This window comes from Artibeus jamaicensis, unplaced genomic scaffold (genome assembly GCF_021234435.1).
Source record: "Artibeus jamaicensis isolate MK-2021 breed Jamaican fruit bat unplaced genomic scaffold, CSHL_Jam_final contig_466, whole genome shotgun sequence".
In the NCBI taxonomy this organism is placed as follows: domain Eukaryota; kingdom Metazoa; phylum Chordata; class Mammalia; order Chiroptera; family Phyllostomidae; genus Artibeus; species Artibeus jamaicensis.
Genome location: NW_026521844.1, coordinates 1,943,623 through 1,967,198, shown reverse-complemented (window position 1 = coordinate 1,967,198; position 23,576 = coordinate 1,943,623). Strand labels below are relative to the sequence as shown.

The following is a 23,576-nucleotide window of genomic DNA, read 5'->3' as shown; positions in this document are numbered from 1 at the left end:
CCACAAACCTGGTGGCTTAAAACAATATGCATTTATTTCCTCAGAGCTCTGGAAACTAATAGTCTGAATCAAGGTATCAGCAGCCCAAATCCTCTCTAATGGTTCTAGGGAGAATGTTTCTGTGCCTCTTCTAGCAGTTAAACGTATACTAACCTTACTACTTTGTAAAAACTGTATATCCAAATACAGTCACATTCTGAGGTATTAATGGTTATAACTTAAATATCTCTTTTTTTGTGGGGCACATATCAAATCATAACAATGTTTTTTCACTTAAACACTATAGTTATAGGATGTTGGAGCACAACCTCCCTGGAGGGAGCCTCCCAGGTGTAATCTAAAGTTGGCCCCGACTTCCGCCAAGATGGAGGTTTAAGGTGGATGTGCCTGCCTCCTCTCACAACCAAGTTTAAGGACAACTAAATATTAGCATCGGAGAACACAACCAGAACACGGAAAACTGAACTTTTCGGAAGTCCGCAAACAACAAATTCTTCACCCAGCGACCTGGGACTCCAAGGCACCGCTTCTCTCACTTAAAGGGCCAGAACAGACCAAAAATGTCGCAGGGGGTCCTCAAAGTCCCGGAGATAAATCTAAGTGACGAAGAAATAGCAAATCTCTCAGACGCACAGTTTAAAACACTGGTCGTCAGCTTCCTCACAGATCTGGTGGACTATAGCCACAAATTAGAGAAACATATGAAGGCTAAATTAAGGGAAATGAATGGAATTCCACAGGAAACCCATAGAGATGAAAAAAAAACTGGGACTCAACTCAATGGAGTGAACCAGAAGGAAGAAAAAAATGATCAATCAGAAAGGAATGAAGAAATAAGAATTCAGAAAAATGAGGAGAAGCTTAGGAACTTCCAGGACATCTATAAACGCTCCAATATCCGAATTATAGGGGTACCAGAAGGGGGAAAGACACAACCACCAGTGGAAAAACTATTTGAACAAATAATAAAAGAAAATTTCCCCAATCTGGCAAAGGAAACAGACTACCAAGAAATCCAAGAAGCCCAGAGAGTACCAAAAAAGTTGGACTCAAGAAGAAACACACCAAGGCATATCATAATTACATTAGCCAAAATTAAAACGAAGGAGAGAATCCTGGAAGCAGCAAGAGCTAAGGGGACAATCACCTACAAAGGAGTCCCCATCAGGCTGTCAGCAGATTTCTCAAAAGAGACCTTACAGGCAAGAAGGGGCTGGAAAGAAATATTCCAAGTCATGAAAACTAAAGACCTACAACGAAGATTGCTCTACCCAGCAAAACTTTCATTTAGAACGGAAGGACAGATAAGGTGCTTCTCAGATAAGACCAAATTCAAGGAGTTCATCATCACCAAGCCCTTATTATATGAAATGTTAAAGGGACTTATCTAAGAAAAAGAAGTTAAAGAAACATGAACAGTGAAAGGACAACTAGCTCACAGTTATTAACAACCACACCTAAAACGAAAGCAAACTAAAAGGACAGCTAGATCAGGAGTGGAAACATAGAAATGAAGATCTCAAGTAGGGTTAGCAACAGGGGAGTGGGAGGAGAAGACGGGGAGAGAAGGTACAGAAAACAAGTAGCATAGACAGTAGATAGAAAATAGATGGGGGGGGCAAGAATAGTATAGGAAATACAGAACCTAAAGGACTTGAGACACATGGACACAAGCTAAAGGGGGGGTAATGGGGGGTTGGGGGGGCAGGGTGGAGGGGAATGAAGGGGGGAATAGAACAACTGTAACAGCATAAACAATTCAAAAATAAATAAATAAATTTATTTAATTAAAAAAAATAAATAAAGTTGGCCCCCATACACAGATGGCAGAGAGAAAAACAAAGAAAAGGGCAGATCACTCAGGAATGGTAGATTGCAGGTGTAACAGCAAGGGAACTTGGGAGGTTTATGTTGAGTGACTGCAAGATAAATAGTTTTTACACTCATTCTCTGATATCTTGACTGGGGTCAGTCACATACCCAGAAAGCTTAATAGGGTTTAGTCACATATTCAGTGCAAGTGGTCTCATTACTACATTACTATCTCAATTCTATGTTTTGGAGTAGGTTCTAGTATTTGGAAGTTTAATGGAGATCACATTCCAAGAATAAGGGAGGGAATGTGTAGCCTCCCGTTGTCCAAGTCCCACTTACAAGTCAAATGAGCAGTCACATATGCTTGATAACCTACCCCAACAAAGGATTTTCAGTATTAAAATTATTTTTAAAAGCTTTTATAATTTGTTAAAACAGCCTTATTGAAGAAACTATGAGTGCACACAAAACCTTTAACTTGTATCAATAACAATTAAATGATTTACACACTGTATATCTTCTAAAATTATAGGTGTTCCTTTAAATAAATAAAATTCTTAAAATTTACATTTTGAAACTTTAAAATGAGTCTATCAGAGAGACAGAAAAATCAACTGTCAATCATAAAATATAGTTTAGTACCTTGTGGCATCTTGAATGGTTCCCAACAACATACGTATCTACCCAAAATCTTAGGGTGTAATTTTATTTAGAAATAGTCTTTGAAGATTACAGGAAAGATCCTATTGAGATGACGCTGTAATAAGACAAGCCTAACTTCAATAAAAGTGTCCTCATAAGAGATAAAAAGTACACTGACCTAGAGAAGGCATGGAGCACTGAGACAGGAATTGGAGTTAAGCTGCCACAAACTAAGTGACACTAAGGAGTCACCAGAAGGTGAAACAGACAAGGAACAATTCTCCCTCCAAAGCCTTTGGGGAAAAAGTGACCCTGCCAAAACCTTGAATTGGACTTTCATTCTCTACGGTGGTGAGAGAATGCATTTTTGTTGTCCTAAGCCACTAAGTTTATGGCACTTTTTTATGACCACCCTAATAATCTAGTAAATCCCATATGTCCTGATGCAAAAATGTCCTGATGCTATATGTATATATATGATGAGCGGTCAGGTTCTACTCATATGCTAGGAGTTGTTTCTCAAACGGTGACTCTATTTTTTCCCACAGAAATCATAATCTTGCTCTAGAATCTTAAACATCTATACTGACAAAAAATCTCCTATGGGAGTTTCCAAAGATGCCATATCACTAATATTTCTAGAACCATCATATCCTTTGCCCTAAAACTTGAGCAAGCTGTTCAGTTTGAACTACTGAACTGAATACAGCATATCAGTTTGAACAGCTTGATATGCTGTAGCATTTTGGGACACCCAAGAAGAAAGTAAGAGCAGTATTTGGAAATTTATATACATATTGCCTTCAGAATCTAAAATCAGTCTCCAAGCATGGTGACTATTTTTTAAAGGTAAAGGGTGTAAAATGTAATATCCTGCCTTTATTAAAGGGGAAGTTCCAAGAAATATCTAATATTTAGACTCCTTAAAGAATTTAAAATTTACTGGTACAACAAGCCCCTAAATTTGTAAAATACATATGTCCCTCCTTGTGTCACCTATATATCTTATGGAATACTCAAAATACTTGCCATTTTTCCCAAATTGTCCAATTAGCATGATGTCATTAAAATAGTCCAACATGATGTCCTTTTCTCTGTAATGTCAAGATTATCAAAGTCCCTGCAAGCTGTATTGTGACATATAAGTGAGTGACATCCCCTTGAGAAATGATTGTTTCATTGACTTGCACCCAAATGCAAGTGACTCGTGATTCTCTCTACTAGTAGAAATCGAGAAGAATTCATCCACCAGATCAGTAGTATCATAAAAAATATCAGGTGCAGTGTTGGCCTGTTCATGTAAATATGCATCATGTGGCATAACAGCTGTTAGGATTAAAACTACCCCTTATTATATCTACACTAGTCCATAAGCATCTACCATGCTCCACAATTTTTGCAGGAAACAAAGAGAGGAAGTAAATGGGGTTAGGATAGGGACAACCATTGCTACACTACATCTTTTAAGTTTTGATGTGGTACATTCCTCTCAAGATAATATATCGCATTTGGTTTACTATCTTGGCTGGAGAAGTAGGAAGTTTCAAGAGTTCCTCCTAGTCCCTCTTAGCACAATGGTTCTGCCATCATCCCACACGCAAACTTTAACTGAATATCCCAACAGCATATCAAAACTAGCATCAGGTCCATGAAAATACATAAATTGCTAAATCACAAGGAGTCAACAGTATCTCTACTATCCAGCCTTATATTCTACATTCTCTTGTACCTAACTTATACCCTGCAGTACTTCATAAATAACCTCCCAGATCAACTCCTATGTATTTTCACTCAAGACCTACCAGGGACATGCTGAGAAGGTTATGGAATTTGCTGGAATTGTACTACATTTCATGCTGTATTTTGATTTGACCCTAATTATTGATCTGGAGGCAACGAGCAGAAGTAAAGGAGAAACTTGAGGTGAACAAGCATCCATGTGTGAGCCCTTACAAGGTTCCTAGACAAATGAGGTATATATGAGGTGAGAGACTTCACTGTTTCAGTGATCAGGGGTTTATTCTATTACACAGAGGAAAATTAGGGACTCGTGGATCTTATGTCCATAATTCAAATATCCTCATCCCAGACAAATGTCAGTCTTAATTTCTTTTATATTGGGGAGCTGAATTAAATTAAGATACCTGTAAAGGTATTCATTCAGTATCCTATGTAACTCCACTACCCTTATAATTAATTCCTGGGCCCAATTTTCAGCCTAGTTAAGCCTGTAGGATATAATGTCTTTAAATACTGCTGTGGAAGCATTTTGACGTTTATATTATGCCCTGAATTTTAACTTCCATTATCTAAATGTGCCCTTTGCTTTTAAAAGGCTTTCAAGCCATTAACAAAAAATCATCTATATTCACAACCTTATAATTACCATCACCCAAATTTCCTTCAACAGCCCACTAAAACATATGCATATACTTTGAATAACACCTTCCTCTAAAGCCAAATCACTTCCAGGTGAAATATTGCTAATTGTGACACTAATATATTCCAGGAGTATCATCTCCCTAATTATCACTAATAATATGACCCATCTATAAATCTTGATTAAATCCTGGGGGTGGAGGGACAGATGGAAATGACATTATTGCTATAATTAGCCAAATTTAAATAAATACCTTATTTTAGTTGATATTATTGTACATATGATGATGGTATGTGATCATATAGGAGAATGCTCTTATTCTATACTCTTTATGCTGAAATGCCATTGGAGAAATGCCATGACATTTTAATTTACTTTTAGATATTTAGCACACAAATAATAGAAACTATGTATAAAGATGAATAGGCAAATTTTAAAAAGATTGGCAAATTTGGTGAAGGATATTTCATGGTTATTATATCACCCCTTCAATTTCCTATAGATTGGAATCTTTGAAAATAAAATAAATCAGGAAAAATATAACATCAAATAAATCCTAGAAATATTCTGAAAGTATTCAAAGAAGTGAGAGATAATTCCTAGAATGAGAAATTGAAGGAAATTTCAACAAAACTGACACATTTGTACTGGGTCTTGAAAACTGTAAAATTTTTGACAGGCAAACATGGAAAAGAAAGGCACTCCAAGTGGATAATGATATAAGCCAAACATAAAAAAGATAAGGTTCAATATTATTATTACTATTTATTATTAGCACTAATAGCTATACCTCATGACTATGAGGTATAAGACACCAAAGAATTCAAAGAAATTGAGATAAATTGGTCTATACCTTGAAAGAATTAGTAACCACTTTCTAAATTTCATTATGTGGAAATACTATGTAATTTAAAAACAGAAAAATAATTTAAACATCATCCAGGTAAACTATTTAACCCTCAAAAAACCCAAATATTTTATATATTAAGCCTGTGAAACTAGAAATAGTCTTGAAGATGTCAATTAGTACTATACCAATGAGACAAGAATTGTGTAGCTACCAGTGAAATATACTTTCTCAATTTTTAAAGCAGTAATGCTCCATCAAAATGTATACATTCTAATAAAAGCCTTTCAAATGTATTAGTGATAAGATCCTGAGGATCTTAAATCTTAGTTTTGAGGCCAAAGATGTTTAGTTCATTTTAAAGGACAGAAAAGCATAGTACTTGAAAATCCAAGTTCTAGAGTCCAGTGTATGTCAAATTCCTAGCTCAGCAAGATTTGTGCTATCTTATAAAGATGATTTCCATCTTTAAGATAAGGAAAACTCACACTAAATTCATGTAGTCATATAAACATTAAATATAATAAGACATAATTGCCATCTCAGAGCAAATACCCAATAAGTATTAGCAGTGTTTTATCATGTTTTATCAGCTAGTTAAATATATTGAGGGTAAAAAAAGCAGTGCTAAATTTAGTGACTTAAGAAGTAATTGTTAATTATTATAGCTCATATGTGATGAGGCTAGAAGTTGTCAAATCTCAAGTGGGTTTTGTTGATAATATATGAACTCATCTGGGGTGACTTGAGCAACTTGGCTCCATTCCTCACATCTTATCCTTCCATTGGGACCAGTGAGAAAAGAGCGGTATGTCTTCTTTTGTTTTGGCTGAGTACACTGAACTTTATATGTGCACAACAAGGTAGGGCTCCCTAAGTCCCTCTTTTTTTCAGGAGGTATAGGATAGAAACTGGAGGTCAAGATTTTCAGTGTGTTGGGGGATTAGTTTGGGGCAAGGTCTCCCCAGCAGCTGAGGGTCTCTCTTCCTGTCACTGGGGCTGATGGTGGAGGGGCCTTTTACTCCTTGGAGGCCATGTGGACCATGAGGTCCACCATCCTGTTGCTGTAGCCAAATTCATTGTCATACTGGGAAATGAGCTTCACAAAGTGGTCATTGAGGGCAATGCCAGCCCCATCATCAAAGGTGGAGGAGTGGGTGTCACTGTTAAAGTCACAGTAGACAACCTGGTCCTCAGTATAGCCCAGGATGCTCTTGAGGGAGACCTCTAATACCTGTTTTACTACCTTCTTGAGTCACGGTATTTGGTAGCTTTGTCCAGGCAACAGGTCAGATCCACAACTGACACACTGGGGGTGGGGACACAGAAGGACATGCCAGTGAGCTTCCCATTCAGCTTGGGGATGACCTTGCCCACAGCCTTGGCAGTGCCAGTAGAAGCAAGAATGGTGTCCTGGGCAGCCCCTTGGCCATCATGCCATAGATTCCCAGAGAGGCCATCCATGGTCTCCTAGGTGGCAGTGATGGCATGGACTGTGGTCATGAGCCCCTCCATGATTCCAAATTTGTCATTATTGTCATGCCCATGGATGATCTTGGCTGGGGGGCCAAACAGCTGGTGGTGCAGGAGGCATTTCTGACAATCTTCAGGGAGTTGTTACACTTGTCATGGTTTATACCTAGCACAAACTTGGAGGAATCCACAGAAGGGGCAGAGATGATCCTCTTGGTTCCACCCTTCAAATGAGCCCCAGCCTTCTCCATGGTAGTGAAGACACCAGTGGACTCCACAGGATATTCAGCACCAGCATCACCCCATTTGAAATTGGCAGAATCTCCTACTGGAAGATAGAAATGGACTTTCCATTGATGACAAGCTTCCTGTTCTCAGCCTTGACTGTGCCTTTGAACATGCCATGAGTAGAATCATATTGGAACACGTAGACCATGTATCTAGGTCAAAGAAACAATCACTGATGGTGACAAATCTACTTTGCCAGAGTAAAAAGCAGCCCTGGTGACCAGGCACCCAATTCGGCCAAATTCATTCACTCTGATCTTCACCATCATGTCTCAGGCTTGAAGCTGGAACTGTGAACAAAGATGTGGTTTTGTGTCAAACAGGAGGAGCAGAGAGCCAAGGTATGTCTTTTTTTAATAGAGATTAAAAAAAATCACAGAAGAAAAATCTAATTACATAAGCATTTTTCAAGCTTCTTTTTGAATCATGCTTGCTAGCATCCCAATGGCCAAATGAGATCACATGACTGAAATTAATCTATTGTCTAAATTAAATAACAAAGGTTAATAATATTGGGAGAAATATGAAATTGAGGGCATTTTTACAATCTACCAAAGAAAATAGAGACCTATTTATCTTGGGAGAACAGAACATTTTATGATAGAGTTGAAGTTTTTAAGTATATTAAAACCCCTCCCATAAGATTCCCAAAAGAATCACTATATGGTGATAAATATTAACTAGACTCATTGTTGTGATCTTTTGCAATACATGCAAATATCAAATCAATATATTGTATACCTGAAACAAACATAATGTTATATGAAAATTATACCTCAATAAAAATACATACATACATACATACATACATATGTAATGTTTTTACACCCCCCTAAAAATTATAAAGAGAGCTTAGCATAACAGTTCAGAGTCATGAAATAATGACATACTAATTTATTCTTAGCTGTTGTTTCATACTTCCATCAACACGGTATGTACTCTGAGAACCCTTTTGAAATATGTGCATCAAGTGCAAGAAAAGAATCTTCTAACAGTTGGTGAAGTTGTCTAATGCATGTCTCCAGCTCCTGCATGTGGTGGACACGGGGCTATTCTTCATCTCACTACATTAGCCTTTTGGTGGTGCAATTGTTCAGCTCTTAAAATTTCTAAAGAAAATTGTATTAGTCAACTTGGACTGCCATAAATACTAAAGGCTGGATAGCTTAAAAACAGAAATTTATTCTCTCACAGTCCTGGAAGTTCAAGTTCCATGATTAAGGGGCCAGAAAATTTCTTTTCTGGTAAGGGTTTTCCTTCTGTCTTACAGTGTGGTCTCATTCTTACTGTTTGTTTTTTAATCTAAAGAAAAAGGAGCAAGTCATCTATTTTTATTTTCATTCCAAAAGCATAAAATTTTGAAGTGTCCAAAACTGAATGGAATTGAACCACAATATTTCTTTCATGATAATTACTTTAAAAACAAAAAAAGTGTCACAGCCTCAGTAATAGCTAAAACTACTTCCCAGAAAATAATCAAATGACTATTTTTAATCTCTTTTTTAAAGCATTTTTATTTCATTATTGTTCAAGTACAGTTTTCTGTCTTTTACTCCCATCCCACTGTGTTCTCAAATGGCCCTTTCTCAGTGCATGCTTGGGAAGAGAGAGAGAGAGCCCTCTGGTGTCTCTTCACATGAGGAATCTATTTTATTGCATCAGGGCTCTACCTTTATGACCTCATTTAATCTGAATTATTTCTTCCTGGGCCCTATCTATAAATAAAGCTACACTGAGAGGTCATCAATACATGAGTTTTAGGGGACACAAACATTAAGTCTATAACAAAAATGAAATGGATAGTAGTGAAAATGGAGCAAGCCATTCATTAAATTTAAAGGATAATGAAGCACTAAACAATTCTCAGAAGAATGCAGACAGATGGATCTGCAACCAGACTGAGTAAAAGGAATCTGAATGTCAGCCTGCTTTTGCACAACCAGCAATCTAATGACGGTTTTGACATTTTTTTTAAGTTTTTAAAAACTGAAAGAAGAATACCATGTTGTGACATGTGATAGTTAAAATTTGAGTGTTCATAAATAAAGTTTTATTGTAGTACAGTAACTATTTGTAAATTTTATTTACAGTAAGTACAGGAAATATTTGTTCCCATATTGTCTCTGACTGTTTTGGCAGTGTAGCAGGGTTGAGTGATTTCAACAGGGATTATACGTGGGGCTCTCATCATTCCACATCGCTGCTCAGCTCACAACAAACTGCGGGGACACTGTTGTAAATGTACAATCTCAAGTGCCATGAAGAACACCATGCCACAATATTTTATTAGTAGTATTTTATCAGAATATGCCCATTATGTCAAAACAAAAAAAATAGAAAACTTAACTTTGAATGTCACATTTTTATAACTTTTTTTTAATATTTTAGAGAGAGAAAGGGAGGGAGAGAGGGAGATAAACATCAATGTGTGGTTTCTTCTCACGCACCCCTCACCCGGGACTTGGCCCACAATCCAGGCATGTACCCTACACTGGAATTCAAACCAGTGACCCTTTTGTTCACAGGCTGGCACTCAACCCACCGAGCCACATCACCCAGGACTAAATGTCACCTTTTTAAAGGAATGGTGCAGTGTGCCTTATTTTATCAAATTTGGCAGCATTAGATTCCTGAAGGATTACAATAATCCATATAAGATAGGTAAGTATTATTAAGTACTCCACACCAATTTTTGCTGTTGAAATAAGACCAAACAGCATTGTATTTATTACAAAATGATAGGGTAGCTGTGCTAAAAGTCAACATTACTAGACTAAACATCCATTACAATATCATCAATAGAAAAATAAATGGTCAGATAAATTAGAAAATTTAATATGGAATAGGTTAGCACTGCATAATTTCTTTACTGAAAAAAAGGAGAGGAGGAAGAAAATAAAGAAAAACAGGAAAAAAAGAGCAAAAGAGGGAAAGCAAAGAGAAGCACAAAACAAGAGGAAAAAGAAAATGAAGCTGCAAATGTTTCCAAGTGGCTCTCATAATTAATTAAGCCAGCTCCAACACACAATTGTTAATCCCATTAAAGATTATCAGCAGCAGAAACCTAAGAGTTGTAAATTATCTTTGAACTGGTAGGCTGGAGTTATAGCTAACTAGTATATATTTTCAAATTTGACTCGAAAAAACATCTATTTATTTTAGAGTCTGAAAAGAAAATATCAAAATATCACAATGATTTTCCCTTTGAAAATAATAACTAATATATTAGCAAATGATTCATCAAATATTAGATATTTTAGTTCTAAGGTATAAACCAGTATATAACATACCAAATTGAAGTCTTTGTAATTCTTGTTATATATACTGCACCTTTAAAATATATTATATTTAGCCATAGTTTTTTTCTTAGAAATATATTATTTATAGTGTGAATTTTCAAAAATGGATGTGTCGATAACCTTATTGTTTGTCTATGGTTGTGCAGAAGGTTTAGCATATTCTCTAAATAAATTCAAATGTGTTTTTAAGAGTGCTGTCTTGCATCATCACTAAGTATGTTATTTACATAAGAAAGACTGTATCATTGCACAGAAAAGCTGTTGCTTTTAGGCCTAGCTATAGGTGATGTCAAATGCAATGCCTAGGAATTTTGTTTGAATCATGAGGAATAAAGTACAGTATTAAAGGTAAGCACTAATTTTAGCAGACAGAAAGACAAAGGCAAACTATTGGAATAATTAACTGGAGGGTCTGAGTCAGCATCTGCCCCCTTTGATTACTTTGTCTGGGCTGATAGATTGCAGTCAAACATAATGTATGAAAAGTCTGAGGCTATGATTCTGAAAGTTTTCAATGATGATAATAATCTTAGGTGATCAGAAAGCAATTAAAATTAGTTAAATGTTTTCTTAAAAGTAAATATTTGTTATATATGGAGGACAAGGTCACAGAAAAGATTCTCTACAAAATCAAGACACAGAGAAGGTTAACAACAAGGCAAATCCAAGCAACCTTCATTACAAAATAATAATAAGAAGAAGAAGAATAAAAACAGAGAGTCTTCTTTACTCTTCTGAAACTTAAAACATTGTGTTCCCAAAATTTTATGCATTTATTACTTGAAATAATAAGCCCTACTAGCCTTCAGACTACCTATCTCCCTGACCTGATTTTAAAACTTGTGAGTGCAGTTTTATCAACATCAGAGTCCAAGACCTTAGCATAGGAACTAACACCAAATAGTACCTGAGTGTATTCAATTTATTCAGTCATACAATAAATATTTGATAGTCTCCCATGTTCCAAGAGCTGTGTCATGTGATGCAAATAAGACAATGAACAAAGGAGAGAAGATGTATGCTTATATTCTAGTTTAAGAAAACAGATCATGAAAAGTTAATGAACAATGTCTTGGCATCCCATAGTAAGTTCCAGAAGGCTGATAGGATACAGAATAATGCAGGTAGGCTGAGACTTGACTCGGTATTAGCAGTATACTCAAAGAATTGTTTTCTGAGGAATTAGAATATTCCATGCAAAGCAAGTAGGAATTAGTACCCCCCCCATTTATTCATCAAGGAAACAGGCCCAAAACCCCAATGGTAAAGTTCTGAAGAAGTTTCTGTTTTGAATGCTTTTGAAAAAGTTTCAGTCTTAGTTTAGCCCTTAGTTTATGCCAGTGCATATATTGGCATAAACTTTGGAAAGTATGATTAAAAACTGAAATTGAACTTGTAAAGTAAACAGAATTTATCAAATAAAATAGTACATGCACATACATGCATTAGAAAAAGTTCTGAGCTGTAATTCAGACACAGATGATGCCTTCTTTTGTCTACCAGGAAGTACATTTCTTATTACTGTAGGTAAATTCAATGATATCATTAGGCCCAGAAGAATATACAGGATTTATACTGCTGGAAGCTCCAACTATTTGGGAAATCATCTTTAAGAGAAGTAATTAAAAATTGCATGTATAAGATTACTACATATTGTCCCAGGGCCTCAGAAAAAATATTTCAAATTAGACGCACCAAACAATATGCTTTATTGGTTTCATGTGGAATTAAGATTATAACAACTAAATATAACAGATATAACAACTAAAATACATAATGCCCAGTTAAATTTGAATTTTATATAAGCAAGGAATACATTTTTAGTGCTTTTTATACAGCATGAGACATACCTCTACCAAAAAAAAAAGGGATGTACATCTGAAATTCAAGTTTAATTGGGTATCTAGTGTTTTATCTGCCAAACTTACAGTTAGATGATAAGTCTAATACTTCTTATTGGAAAGAGGACTGTACATAGAAAAGCAATATCCAAACCAGCTGAGTGGAAATAAAAGAGATTAAATCACTTTGTTTTGAGAGGCCATTCTCCAAGGGTCTCTCACCTTTCTGTACATCTACGCATTAACAACTAGTATCCTCCAGACTATGGTTTCAAAGTTGTTTGTGTGAACAAACAGTTTTGAAAGAGAGATGTTTCTTTCCCTGGAGCTTATTGACTTACATTCCCAGGCAATAAAGATGTATTTTTCTAGAAGGGGATAATGAGTAGGTTTTGATGGCATTCTCTTAGATAATATTGGACTTCCCAATTTCTAAGTTCCTCTTCTGCCACATACCCTTATTTACTAGCTACTGTTACTAGAGTCCTGAATGGATTCTGTTCGGCATAACAGGCAAAAGCCACTTAGCTCAACCTTTTAATTTTTTTTCTTAATACATTAATTTGTAATAAAAACAAACTGTGCAACACTAACATTACAAGCAAGCACAGCACACACACACATCACTGCTGCTAAGAATCATCTTGCCTCTGCTGCTGTTGTAGTCACTTGGTTTTATTGACCAGTCTAGCACAATAAAATGCCCACAACTTAAACAGTAAAAAATCAGAAGTTTGACTTCAGGTATTGACAGTTGAGCAGCTGGATTAGGTTATTCTAGATTTTTATTTGCTTTTTGGTTTAAGGCTTGTGCTTCTTACTAGATAAATAGCACAAGGTCATACACATACAATGAATTCTTGAAGTTGCAGTGCTAGCACTGTGAATTACATTTGATAGATGTTACTGCTTATATATTTGAATGAGATCTTTTCCTTCACTATATTATTTGGCAATTTGCTACACAGTTGAGATCTTGTTTCATACCTCCCAAAGTGTATTGTCTCAAGCACCACAACATAACAGCACTCATTTTAAAAAGGCTTATCAAAATTGGTGAATTTTATGCAGCCATTTTAATATTGAAGATGAAGAATATATGCAACATTTTGGTATATTATGCATTAGTATTTCAAGAAAGGTAAAAATCCAATTGAAATGCAAAAGAAAAAGATTTGTGCAGTGTATAAAAGTGCTGTGACTGATTGAACATGTCAACAGTGGTTTGCAAAATCTCTTGGTACTATTGACACTTTGGCCAAATAATTCTTTGCTGAGGGACTGCCTTGTGCATTGGAAGATGTTTAGCATCACTTTTGACTTCTACCCGCTAGAAGTTAGTAGTGGAGGGTATCCGGCATACTCAAAATTTCCAAATCAATAAAGTTATTGGTGAAAATAAAAAATGTGTCTTTTATTTTATGGAAAAAACTAAATGGACTTTTTAGCCAATTAACACTAGGCTATTAAATGTATTAAACTAAACTTAGTGGTTATAAATCAAAAATTTTTTTCTTAATCTTTATAAGGCACACTTACAACTGAGCCCAGTCCAAATCCAGTTCTCTACAGCTTTCATATCCTGCCTTCAGCTCCTTACAGTTGCTAAAAACAACAACAATAAGAATGAAATTCTTGACTACGCTAAACTAAAAGCAAAGTTCAAACCCTGTCACCCAACAGCTCATTTGACATATATGGCTCTACATTGTCTTTAACATTCTAATATATGTGGCTCTTTTTGTCACCCAAAAATTCATTCTCAAGCATCCTCACCCAAGGATTTATGCCTTGTGTCAAAACCCACAAATTAGGCTGCAATACCCAGTAACCACCTCCTACCCAACCAAAAGATTTCAATAACTAGGTAAGTGGGTAAGTAAATAAACAAATACTTCACTTATGATTGCAATTCTGGTTGTGCATGAGCAGGAAATATTCATTAGCTTACAGAGTTGAGATAGAAAACAAAATACCAGAAACTTCAAAATAAACAATGTAGAGTGGAGATAGACCTAATATAATTCCTATAAAAGCAAATTCTGCAAATAAAAAACTTTCTCATTTATTATGCCCTGAAATAAAAACAATAATGCATGATTTCTAAAAATGATCACAAGTGTCTTTAGTTTCACCTCATGCTGATCCATATTAGAATTTATTTCTTAATTTTATATGATGCATTTTCCTTCAGAATTGTACAATCATGGTTCACGAAAACAGAGTGACATGTATTCCCTTTGGTATAATCATTAACTTGTGGTGCTTTAAAAAAAACAGGTATCATCTATTTTTTTATGATTTTTATTACTAGGTTCCAATAAAAATCAAACAATTTAAGATAATGCATTTTTATGCTTTGAAGAATGTTGTTTTCAAACTTTAAGTTCACACCAGAAGAAAAGGGTTATATTTCTGGTTATTTCTAAAAGTATTTATACCTGTTCCAATTATTTCAAAAACTGTGGCAGAAACATGATTGCTTATTTCAGCATCTTTCTACTTATTCTCCTAGAAAATACCAAAAAAGCAAAAAAAAAAAGAGAGAGAGAGAGAGAGAATAGGAAAAACAACAACCAAAAAGAAAAAACCCAAGAAATCAATTTTAAAACAAAAACAAAAATACATATACAAACTTATACAAACTTAAAATTCCATGAAAAACATGAGCTACCCAAAACAATGACATCTGGTGCTAGTCTAGAGAAGAGAAGTGAAGGTTTAGAAGCAAATAGAAGGGTAAGAGAGCTCAGCTTCATCACATCTGACAAAGTTATCAGGAAATAAATGCCTTCTCAAGGTCAGGACATCTTCCCATTGCATGAATCATGTCTGTCTTTTGCAATAATGCATGCAGGTACTGAGATAGGCAGGGCTGATGTAAGAAATACTTTCTCACCAGATTTACTCTGGAAAGGAAAAATCAGAGGCCATACCAAAGTATCACGCAGAAGACATAAATCTACCTGTGGAAGCAAAGAAGTAGCAAGCAAGACCACTAGGCCTTTCATTTACTCATACAGGCACAGAAACCTCTTGAAAATTGCTAGTTTGTGAAAATAGTTTTTATTTAATTGTGGATAAGGAAAAATTAATGTGGATATAATCAACTAAAGTATTATAAGAAAAAATATGTGAATGTGAACAAGACTCAAATCTTACCATTAAATGAAGAACATTTACTATAAAGCTATTACCAAGTAGCAAGTGAAAACTGTCAAACATTTACAATTAAGTAAACAGTCAAACAAAACAGATGTCAATGAAACACCATAATTCAGAAATATCACAGGAAATTAATAAGAATAGTATAGAAAAAGGTGAAATATACAAAGCACTCAATAAAGAAGGAGAGGGAAAATCTTCTACCTGATTGACTTTGAAGAAGCACAAAGGAAAAAAATGCGTGAGACAGAAAAAAGCTATAACCAGATATATTACATATAATACCGATGTGATCATTCACTAACCACTCTAATAAAGAAAAACGGGAAGCAAGCTCAAAATCACAAGCTTAAAAATTATTGGGAGGAAATAATCATGAAAATCTATTTTTGCAACTATGCAAATATATTTCTTCCTGAATATCTAGACTAGTAACTTATCAAAATATACCACATAAATTCTAGGAGAAACAAACATCAATTTTGGGGGCAGAATTAGAGAACATTGTCAAAAACCATACAATCCCCCAAAACATAAAGCCCAGGTGAATTCACAGAAAAATATTATACAGTCTTGTCAGGAACTGCCCTGCCTGGTTTCAGAAGCTGTAACCCCCCTCCCCAGGGCTCAGGCTAAGTGAGTGACCTTAGGACCATAAGCCACTAAGGAGACAAAGCTTATCTCTCTGGCAGGAGCCCTGCTTCTCCTTTTACTTCATCCATAACTGGCCTCCAGTGCGTGATTGGTTAGCCAATAATGGGTAAGATTCCCCAAGGAGGGAATGACCTAAGACAGGCACGATCATGTGGAAGCTCCAGGGAAGGACTAGGGGGCTATAGCAGAAGGGAGTGATGCATTCTCGCCCCTCTGCTTTAAAATAGCCTGAGTCCTCATTCTGTCTGCCAGAAGTCTCCTAATCTCTTGGCTGCCTTACTTCCTCTGCATGACTTAAGCCGGAAACAATGACAGAGCACAGTGCAGCCCTGTGCTGGAAATGGCGGCTTCCCCAGGGTGATCAAGCCTAGGAAAAACATATAAAATCTTGTGAAACCTGCTTTGCTAAAAATGCTCTCAATTAAATGGTAAGAGTCCAAGCAGAAAATTAGTTTGTTTACCAAAGTTTCGTAGCCTTTTAGCTAACAGACCCTGACTCTGAATAAGCCCTCAGAGTTCTTTGTATGTCAGCTATTGTTTGATCCTTACTGCCTGACATGATTAATGAACTTTACCTGTATTCCTGTGCAAATTGAAATCCAATAAATGCCTGTCAAGGCAAGAGTCAGGGCACTCTCTCTTGAGAGAGTGGCTAAGGCACTCTGAGATGCTCCCCCCTTGAGGGAGTAGCTGTGCCATCTCTTTTCCTCCACAGGACTCGGTAGTTTGTGTGAATGTATCTTATCTCATCCATAACACCGCAGGCACTGTGGGCCAGTGTCCATATCACATCCTAGTCAATTAATAAATTATAATGATATGTAAATTGTTAAGACCATATAAAAATAAGAAAGGGTATCAAATGATGTGTAAGAACAACATCTTTCATCAATCATTGTTTTTATGCCTCACAAATATTACACAAAAATAAAACTACAGATCAAATTATTAATAAATGGATTTTTAAAGTCTTAAGTTTTATGAAAGAAATTTAAGGCCACCTTAAAAAATACAATATATTGTGTTAAATGCGGGTTATGCCTGGAATTAGTTGTGGCTTAATACATAGGTTACTAATGCAGGGGTTGATGAGTGTGTACTAATAAAATGGGAGACTAAAACAGAAAATATTTTTCCTTCTATATTTTATATTAAATATATCTTAATATATCTTAATTCATAATTCCATTATTTCCATATCCATTAGTCAGTATTCTTTACCAAGGAAGAGTTCTTTTGTCATTATAACTATTATTCATTTTTTAGTTTCATGATGGACTCATAATTTCAATTTCTAAATGTATTGTTTATTACCATTACTGTATACTTTACATATGTAAAATATATTAATGCATTTTTACATTTTTTAAGAAATTGAAAGTATATGGACTAAAATAATGAAGAAAAATAACAATTGAATACAGTTAAATTTATTATTTTGTAAATCTAACAAATAAGTATAAGAATGGTATATTTTAGTCCTGGCTAGAGTAGCTCAGTGGGTTGAGTGCTTTCCTGTAAACCTAAAGATCACTAGTTTGATCCCCAGTCAGGGAAAATGCTTGGGTCGTGAGCCAGGTCCCCAGTTAGGGGGGTGAAAGGCAACCAATTGATGTTTCTCTTGTGCATTGATGTTTCTCTCCCTCTCTTTCTCCCTCCCTTCCCCTCTCTCTAAAAATGAAATAAAATATTTTCTTAAAAAGAATCATATATTTTATTTTAAAGAAAGAAATTAAGAACCATTTCAAAATAATTACTATGCATCTTCCAAGTAACTGAAGAATTTATTCTCTAATATTTGAATTTATTTTGTTATGCACATTGGTGTTTTTCTGAAAAAATAATGAATAAAAAAGTTTTTATTATTATTTAAAGCTACACATGCTTAAATGTCATTTTGAAACCTGAATGAAAAATTAGAAAGTGATTAATTACAAGGCAAGTAATTTTTTGTTTTAATGGGTATACATCTAAAAACATTAACATTTTTACAAATTATGCAAACTAATTCGATATCCATTAACACCAGTTATCATGCAAATATTTTTAAGAAATGAAATTCAGGAGATTAAATGTCATAGTTTCTTTTTATTTGGTTTATGATAAATATATCAATACAGAATTTTTATGCATTTTTTCCTATTTTTATTGTTGTTCAAGTACGATTGTCTCTAATCCCCCCCCCATGACTTTCCTTCACCCCAGCTATCCCCTCCTCCCACCTTCTATCCTACCCACCTTTGGCTTTGTCCGTGGGTCCTTTACTCATGTTCCCGCCAGTTTTATGGTAAAAATTCTGGTGGTAAATTCTGAGGGACCACAATGTGCCCTAGTTGGAGTATTGTTTTGTACTTCTCAGTGGTCTTCATATTGATGTTTTACAATTTTCTTATCCAATGTGTATCATTGGTTTTGTTTTTTTTCTGTTTTTCTTATTTTGATTTTTCTATTTTTTATTGATTATGCCATTACAGTTGTTCTATTCCCCCCCTTCATTCCCCTCCACCCTGCACCCCCCACCCCCACCATTCCCCCCCTTTAGTTTATGACCACGTGTCTCAAGTTCTTTAGATTCTATATTTCCCATACTATTCTTGCCCCCCCCCTATCTATTTTCTACCTACCATCTATGCTACTTATTCTCTGTATCTTCTCTCCGTTCTGCTCCTCCCACTCCCCTGTTGCTAACCCTCCTTGAGATCTTCATTTCTGTGGCTCCCCTCCTGATCTAGCTGTTCGTTTAGTTTGCTTTCGTTTTAGGTGTGGTTGTTAATGACTGTGACTTTGCTGTCCTTTCACTGTTCATATTTTTATCTTCTTTTTCTTAGATAAGTCCCTTTAACATTTCATATAATAAGGGGTTGGTGATGATGAACTCCTTGGATTTGATCTTATCTGTGAAGCACTTTATCTGCCCTTCCATTCTAAATGAAAGTTTTGCTGGATAGAGTAATCTTGGTTGTAGGTCTTTGGATTTCATGACTTGGAATACTTCTTTCTAGCCCCTTCTCTGCCTGTAAGGTCTCTTTTAAGAAATCCGCTGACAGTCTGATGGGAACTCCTTTGTAGGTGACTGTCCCCTTATCTCTTGCTGCTTCTAGGATTCTCTCCTTCATTTTAATCTTGGCTAATATAATTCTGACATACCTTGGTGTGTTCTTTCTTAGGTCCAACTTCTTTGGGACTCTCTGAGCTTCATGGATTTCCTGGAAGTCTATTTCCTTTGCCAGATTGGGGAAATTCTCCTTTATTATTTGTTCAAATAAGTTTTCCACCTGTGGCTGTTCCTTTCCCCCTTCTGGTACCCCTATAATTTGGATGTTGGAGCATTTAAAGATGTCCTGGAGGTTCTTAAGTCTCTCCTCATTTTTTTGAATTCTTGTTTCTTCATATTTTCCTGTTTGGTCATTTTTTCCTTCCTTCTGGTTCACTCCCTTGATCTGAGTCCCAGTTTTCTTTTCATCAGTACTGGTTTCCTGTGCAATTCCCTTCATTTCAATTAGTTTAGCCTTCATATATTCCTCTGATTTGTGACTAAAATCAACCAGTTCTGCGAGCATCCTGATCACCAGTGTTTTGAACTGTGCATCTGAAAGTTTTGCTATTTCTTCATTGCTTAGAGTTATGGGCTCTGGGGCTTTGAGATCTTCCTGAGTCATTTTTGGTCTGTTCGTGCCCCATTAAGTATGAGTGGAGCCTTATATGTTCACCAGGGCAGGGCCGCCCAGGTTGCTAGGTTGTGACGCTGTATGTGGAGGCAGGGTCAGAGCGGGGAAATGGCAGCCCCCTCTGCTGCCTGTCACTACTGGGGCCCGCTAGGTCCCATTTCACTGCCCACTCCCTTGCCAATCTATCTGCACAGGAATGCGCCACCACAGTCAACCTGCCGCCCTGAGCCTTCCCTGGGTCCGCCGGTTGCTCACGGGGTCGTTCACTGGGTCGGCCCTTTGCAACCCCACTCCTGGGATCCACACGCCTGAGTCCGTCTGATAGAGTTTTCCTGTGCAACCCTGCTCTGCCAGCTGCTAGCTTCGCCCCTCTTACCAGTCAGGCTGAAGAATTCGTTGTTATCAGACTTCTGAAAAGTTCAATTTTCTGTGTTCTGACTATGTTTTCTGTTGCTAATATTTTGCTGTCTCTAAAGGTGGTTGTGTGAGAAAGCACAGTGTCCACCTATGCCTCCATCTTGGCAGAAGTCCCCCTTATTTTGATTTTTTATATTTAAAAATTAAAATGTTTTTCACATTTATATTTGAAAAAGGTGAAACCAAAATAAAGCTGAAAAAAATTTAAAAACCCTTCAACTGGATTCACCAATGTCTGAGTATAATTTTTCCACTCATGGCATGTCTCACTCAATTCAGACTTACCTTGTTTCAAGTGCTCAACAGACACATGTGGCTCGTCACTACCAAATTAAACAGCATACTTCTAGAATCTTGCTATGGTCCAGGCAGAGAAGGACAAAATGAATAGCTTGACAATTTTCTACCAAACATTTTCACTTGGGCTACAATGCAGCCTTCTCTTTAATCCTAGTGGTCTAAAATATGAAATGGCCTTCAACAGCCTTACAAAATTAATGAAAATACATAAAATAAAAGTATTAATATACAAGCCGTCCTGTGACTGGAGATGTGTAGTTCAATACAGAAAGGCAGACAGAGAAACACTGATTTGTCCTTCATTGTCTCTACATTTCATATATGTAATATTTTTTTCTCCCAAAGTAACTCAGAGCATCAAAATATGTCATCCACTACCTTAGGGCCATCTGTTTTTTTTAAACAATAAATGTTCGCTTATGCATAACTAAAATTGCCATTGATAAATTTCATTTCTCAGCTTGAGTGCCCTAAAAATAAGCCTGAGGAAAAATACTTGTTTGCAACAGTTAATTTGGAAATGCTGTCCTGGAGAGCAGGAATATGTAGCAGGGAGAGTAAAGAGAGCTGGAGATACAATCAGTTCAAAGATGTGACACAGAATTTGCAAACCTGTGAATGAATGAATGGCTTTCCTTCTGCCAGTCCTGATAAGCAGTTTAATGAAACATATCTCACAACTGTCCATCCAAAAAAGTAAAGCAGAAACATTTACCCCTCGGTCCTCATCAGCCATTTATCAAGGATGTTAACCCCTTTGTGGGGGTTACTGGTCTTCCCTTTCTGCCTGTAAATGTATACACTTCTGTGCAGAACAGAGTACCCTTGGCATCCTATTCTTACCTCAGCGGCCCAAAGGGAAAGTGGCCTATCTGAAGAAACTGTCCAATTTTACTTGCATTATGCTGGGCAAAGTTTGTATAAAACTAGCTCCTACCGAGTTGGCTAGAGTAAATAATTGGAAAGAGAATTTTCAAATTGTATACAGGCACATCTAAGAGATGTTGCAGGTTTGATTCCAGGCCACCACAGTAGAGTGAATTTTTAAATAAAGTGAGTCACATGAATTTTTGGGTATGCTAGTGAATATAACATTTATGTTTACATTATAGCCCATGAAGTGTTCAGTAACATTATATATTTAAAACAACATGTACATACCTGAATCAAAAACACTTCATTGCTAAAATGCTCACCATCATCAGCACTTTCTCTACGCCCTAATCTCTTTGCTGGTGGAGGGACTTGCCTTAAAGTTGATGGCTGCTGGGTGGTAGTTGCTGAAAATGTGATTCAGAGACATACATAAGCAAATGCTGTTGGAGAAATGGTGTCAGTAGACTTGCTGTATGCAGGGCTGTCACAAACATTCAATGAGTAAAAAACATAAAATCAGCAAAATACAGTAAAGTGAAGGGCAATAAAATGAAATATACCTGTATAAATGTTTTAGTTTAGTTTTGTTTTTCTGGAATGAGGATTGTTTCAAAGCAGGGGAACCATTCTGTAACATACATGACTGTCTACCCACTTTGCTGTACATCTGAAAATAATACAGGATAATATTGAATGTAAACTGTAGTTGAAAATATAAATAAAGTATTGCTACATGAAAATATGTTTCAAGTTCTTACAAAAAGAAGACCTATAAGTTTCAACCTCCACATGAATATCTTAAGACTGCAGGGCAAAATATATTAAAAACACAAGTAAACACCCTACTCCTACCAACTATTGACATCTGTCCAGCACCACCATCTGTAATATACACGAGTAATTAAATGACGCTTCACACCAGGCTTGTGAAGCTTTGCAGTCAGGGTAGCTGTTGGTGCGTGTCTTCTGATCTTTATTTAAAAAATAAAAACACTTAGTTTTTATCATAATATACAATGAAAAGCAATTAGTTCCTTAGTTAATTCAGAGGGCTTGAGCTATTCTTTAATACCCATTTCCGTTTTTGTTCCATTCAATATTCTTTCAAGAACTGATCTAGATGAAATGTTTCTCAATCACTTTCACAACCTCAATTATTATGACTATTTAACAGTTAACTTTTAACAATATATTCATTTTTAAATCTAGTAGTGCAGAGTTGAGCTTTCATTAAGGAGGCACCCATATTTTTTTATAATTTAATGGAAGAACCTGATGTCAAAGGATTTCAGGAGTTTAGAATTCCAGGAATAAATGGAAGATTGTGTTGAAGTCTACCATGGTGCTTTCTTACTTATCCTACTTATTTTTTTTTAAGTACAGTTGTTTGTGCCTGTGGACAATGCTATTTTGCACTCTGCTTAATAAGTTAAACAATTATCAGAGTTGGAAGAATACTGATATAGAGTTCATGCTACCATATTTCTCATTTAAAAACCATATTCTTGATTCAGTGTATTTTTCTATTTAAATTCAAAACTTGAATAATTGAAATAACGTTTATTTCAATAGTGCTACCCCCATCCACTTGCCAAGAGATCAATGTTAAGACTTTTATTCTGCTTCTTTTAAGCTCTATCCTGATTGAGGAGACAGATATTGCTCATCTAAGCACAGAGCTTTTGACATTTAAAGTAATTGGAGCAAATGAATGTAATTTTTTTTCAAATGCTACATGTATATTATCTTTACTTTAAAACCTAAATTGCTTATGCAGTGAAGAGGCTAAATCTCTTATGAATATCAGTGCAATAATATAGTGAAAGTATTAGCAAGTAGATAATGAAGATAAAATAGTCTGAAAGTTAGTTATCTTTGAATTACTCAAAGTATACTAAATGGCACTTAAAT

General features: G+C 35.8%; 1 pseudogene; it reads right to left on the bottom strand.

Moving 5' to 3' along the window:
• Positions 1 to 6,702: 6,702 nt before the first annotated feature.
• Positions 6,703 to 7,711, bottom strand: LOC119034559 (glyceraldehyde-3-phosphate dehydrogenase-like; annotated as a pseudogene).
• Between the last annotated feature and the right edge of the window lie 15,865 nt (positions 7,712 to 23,576).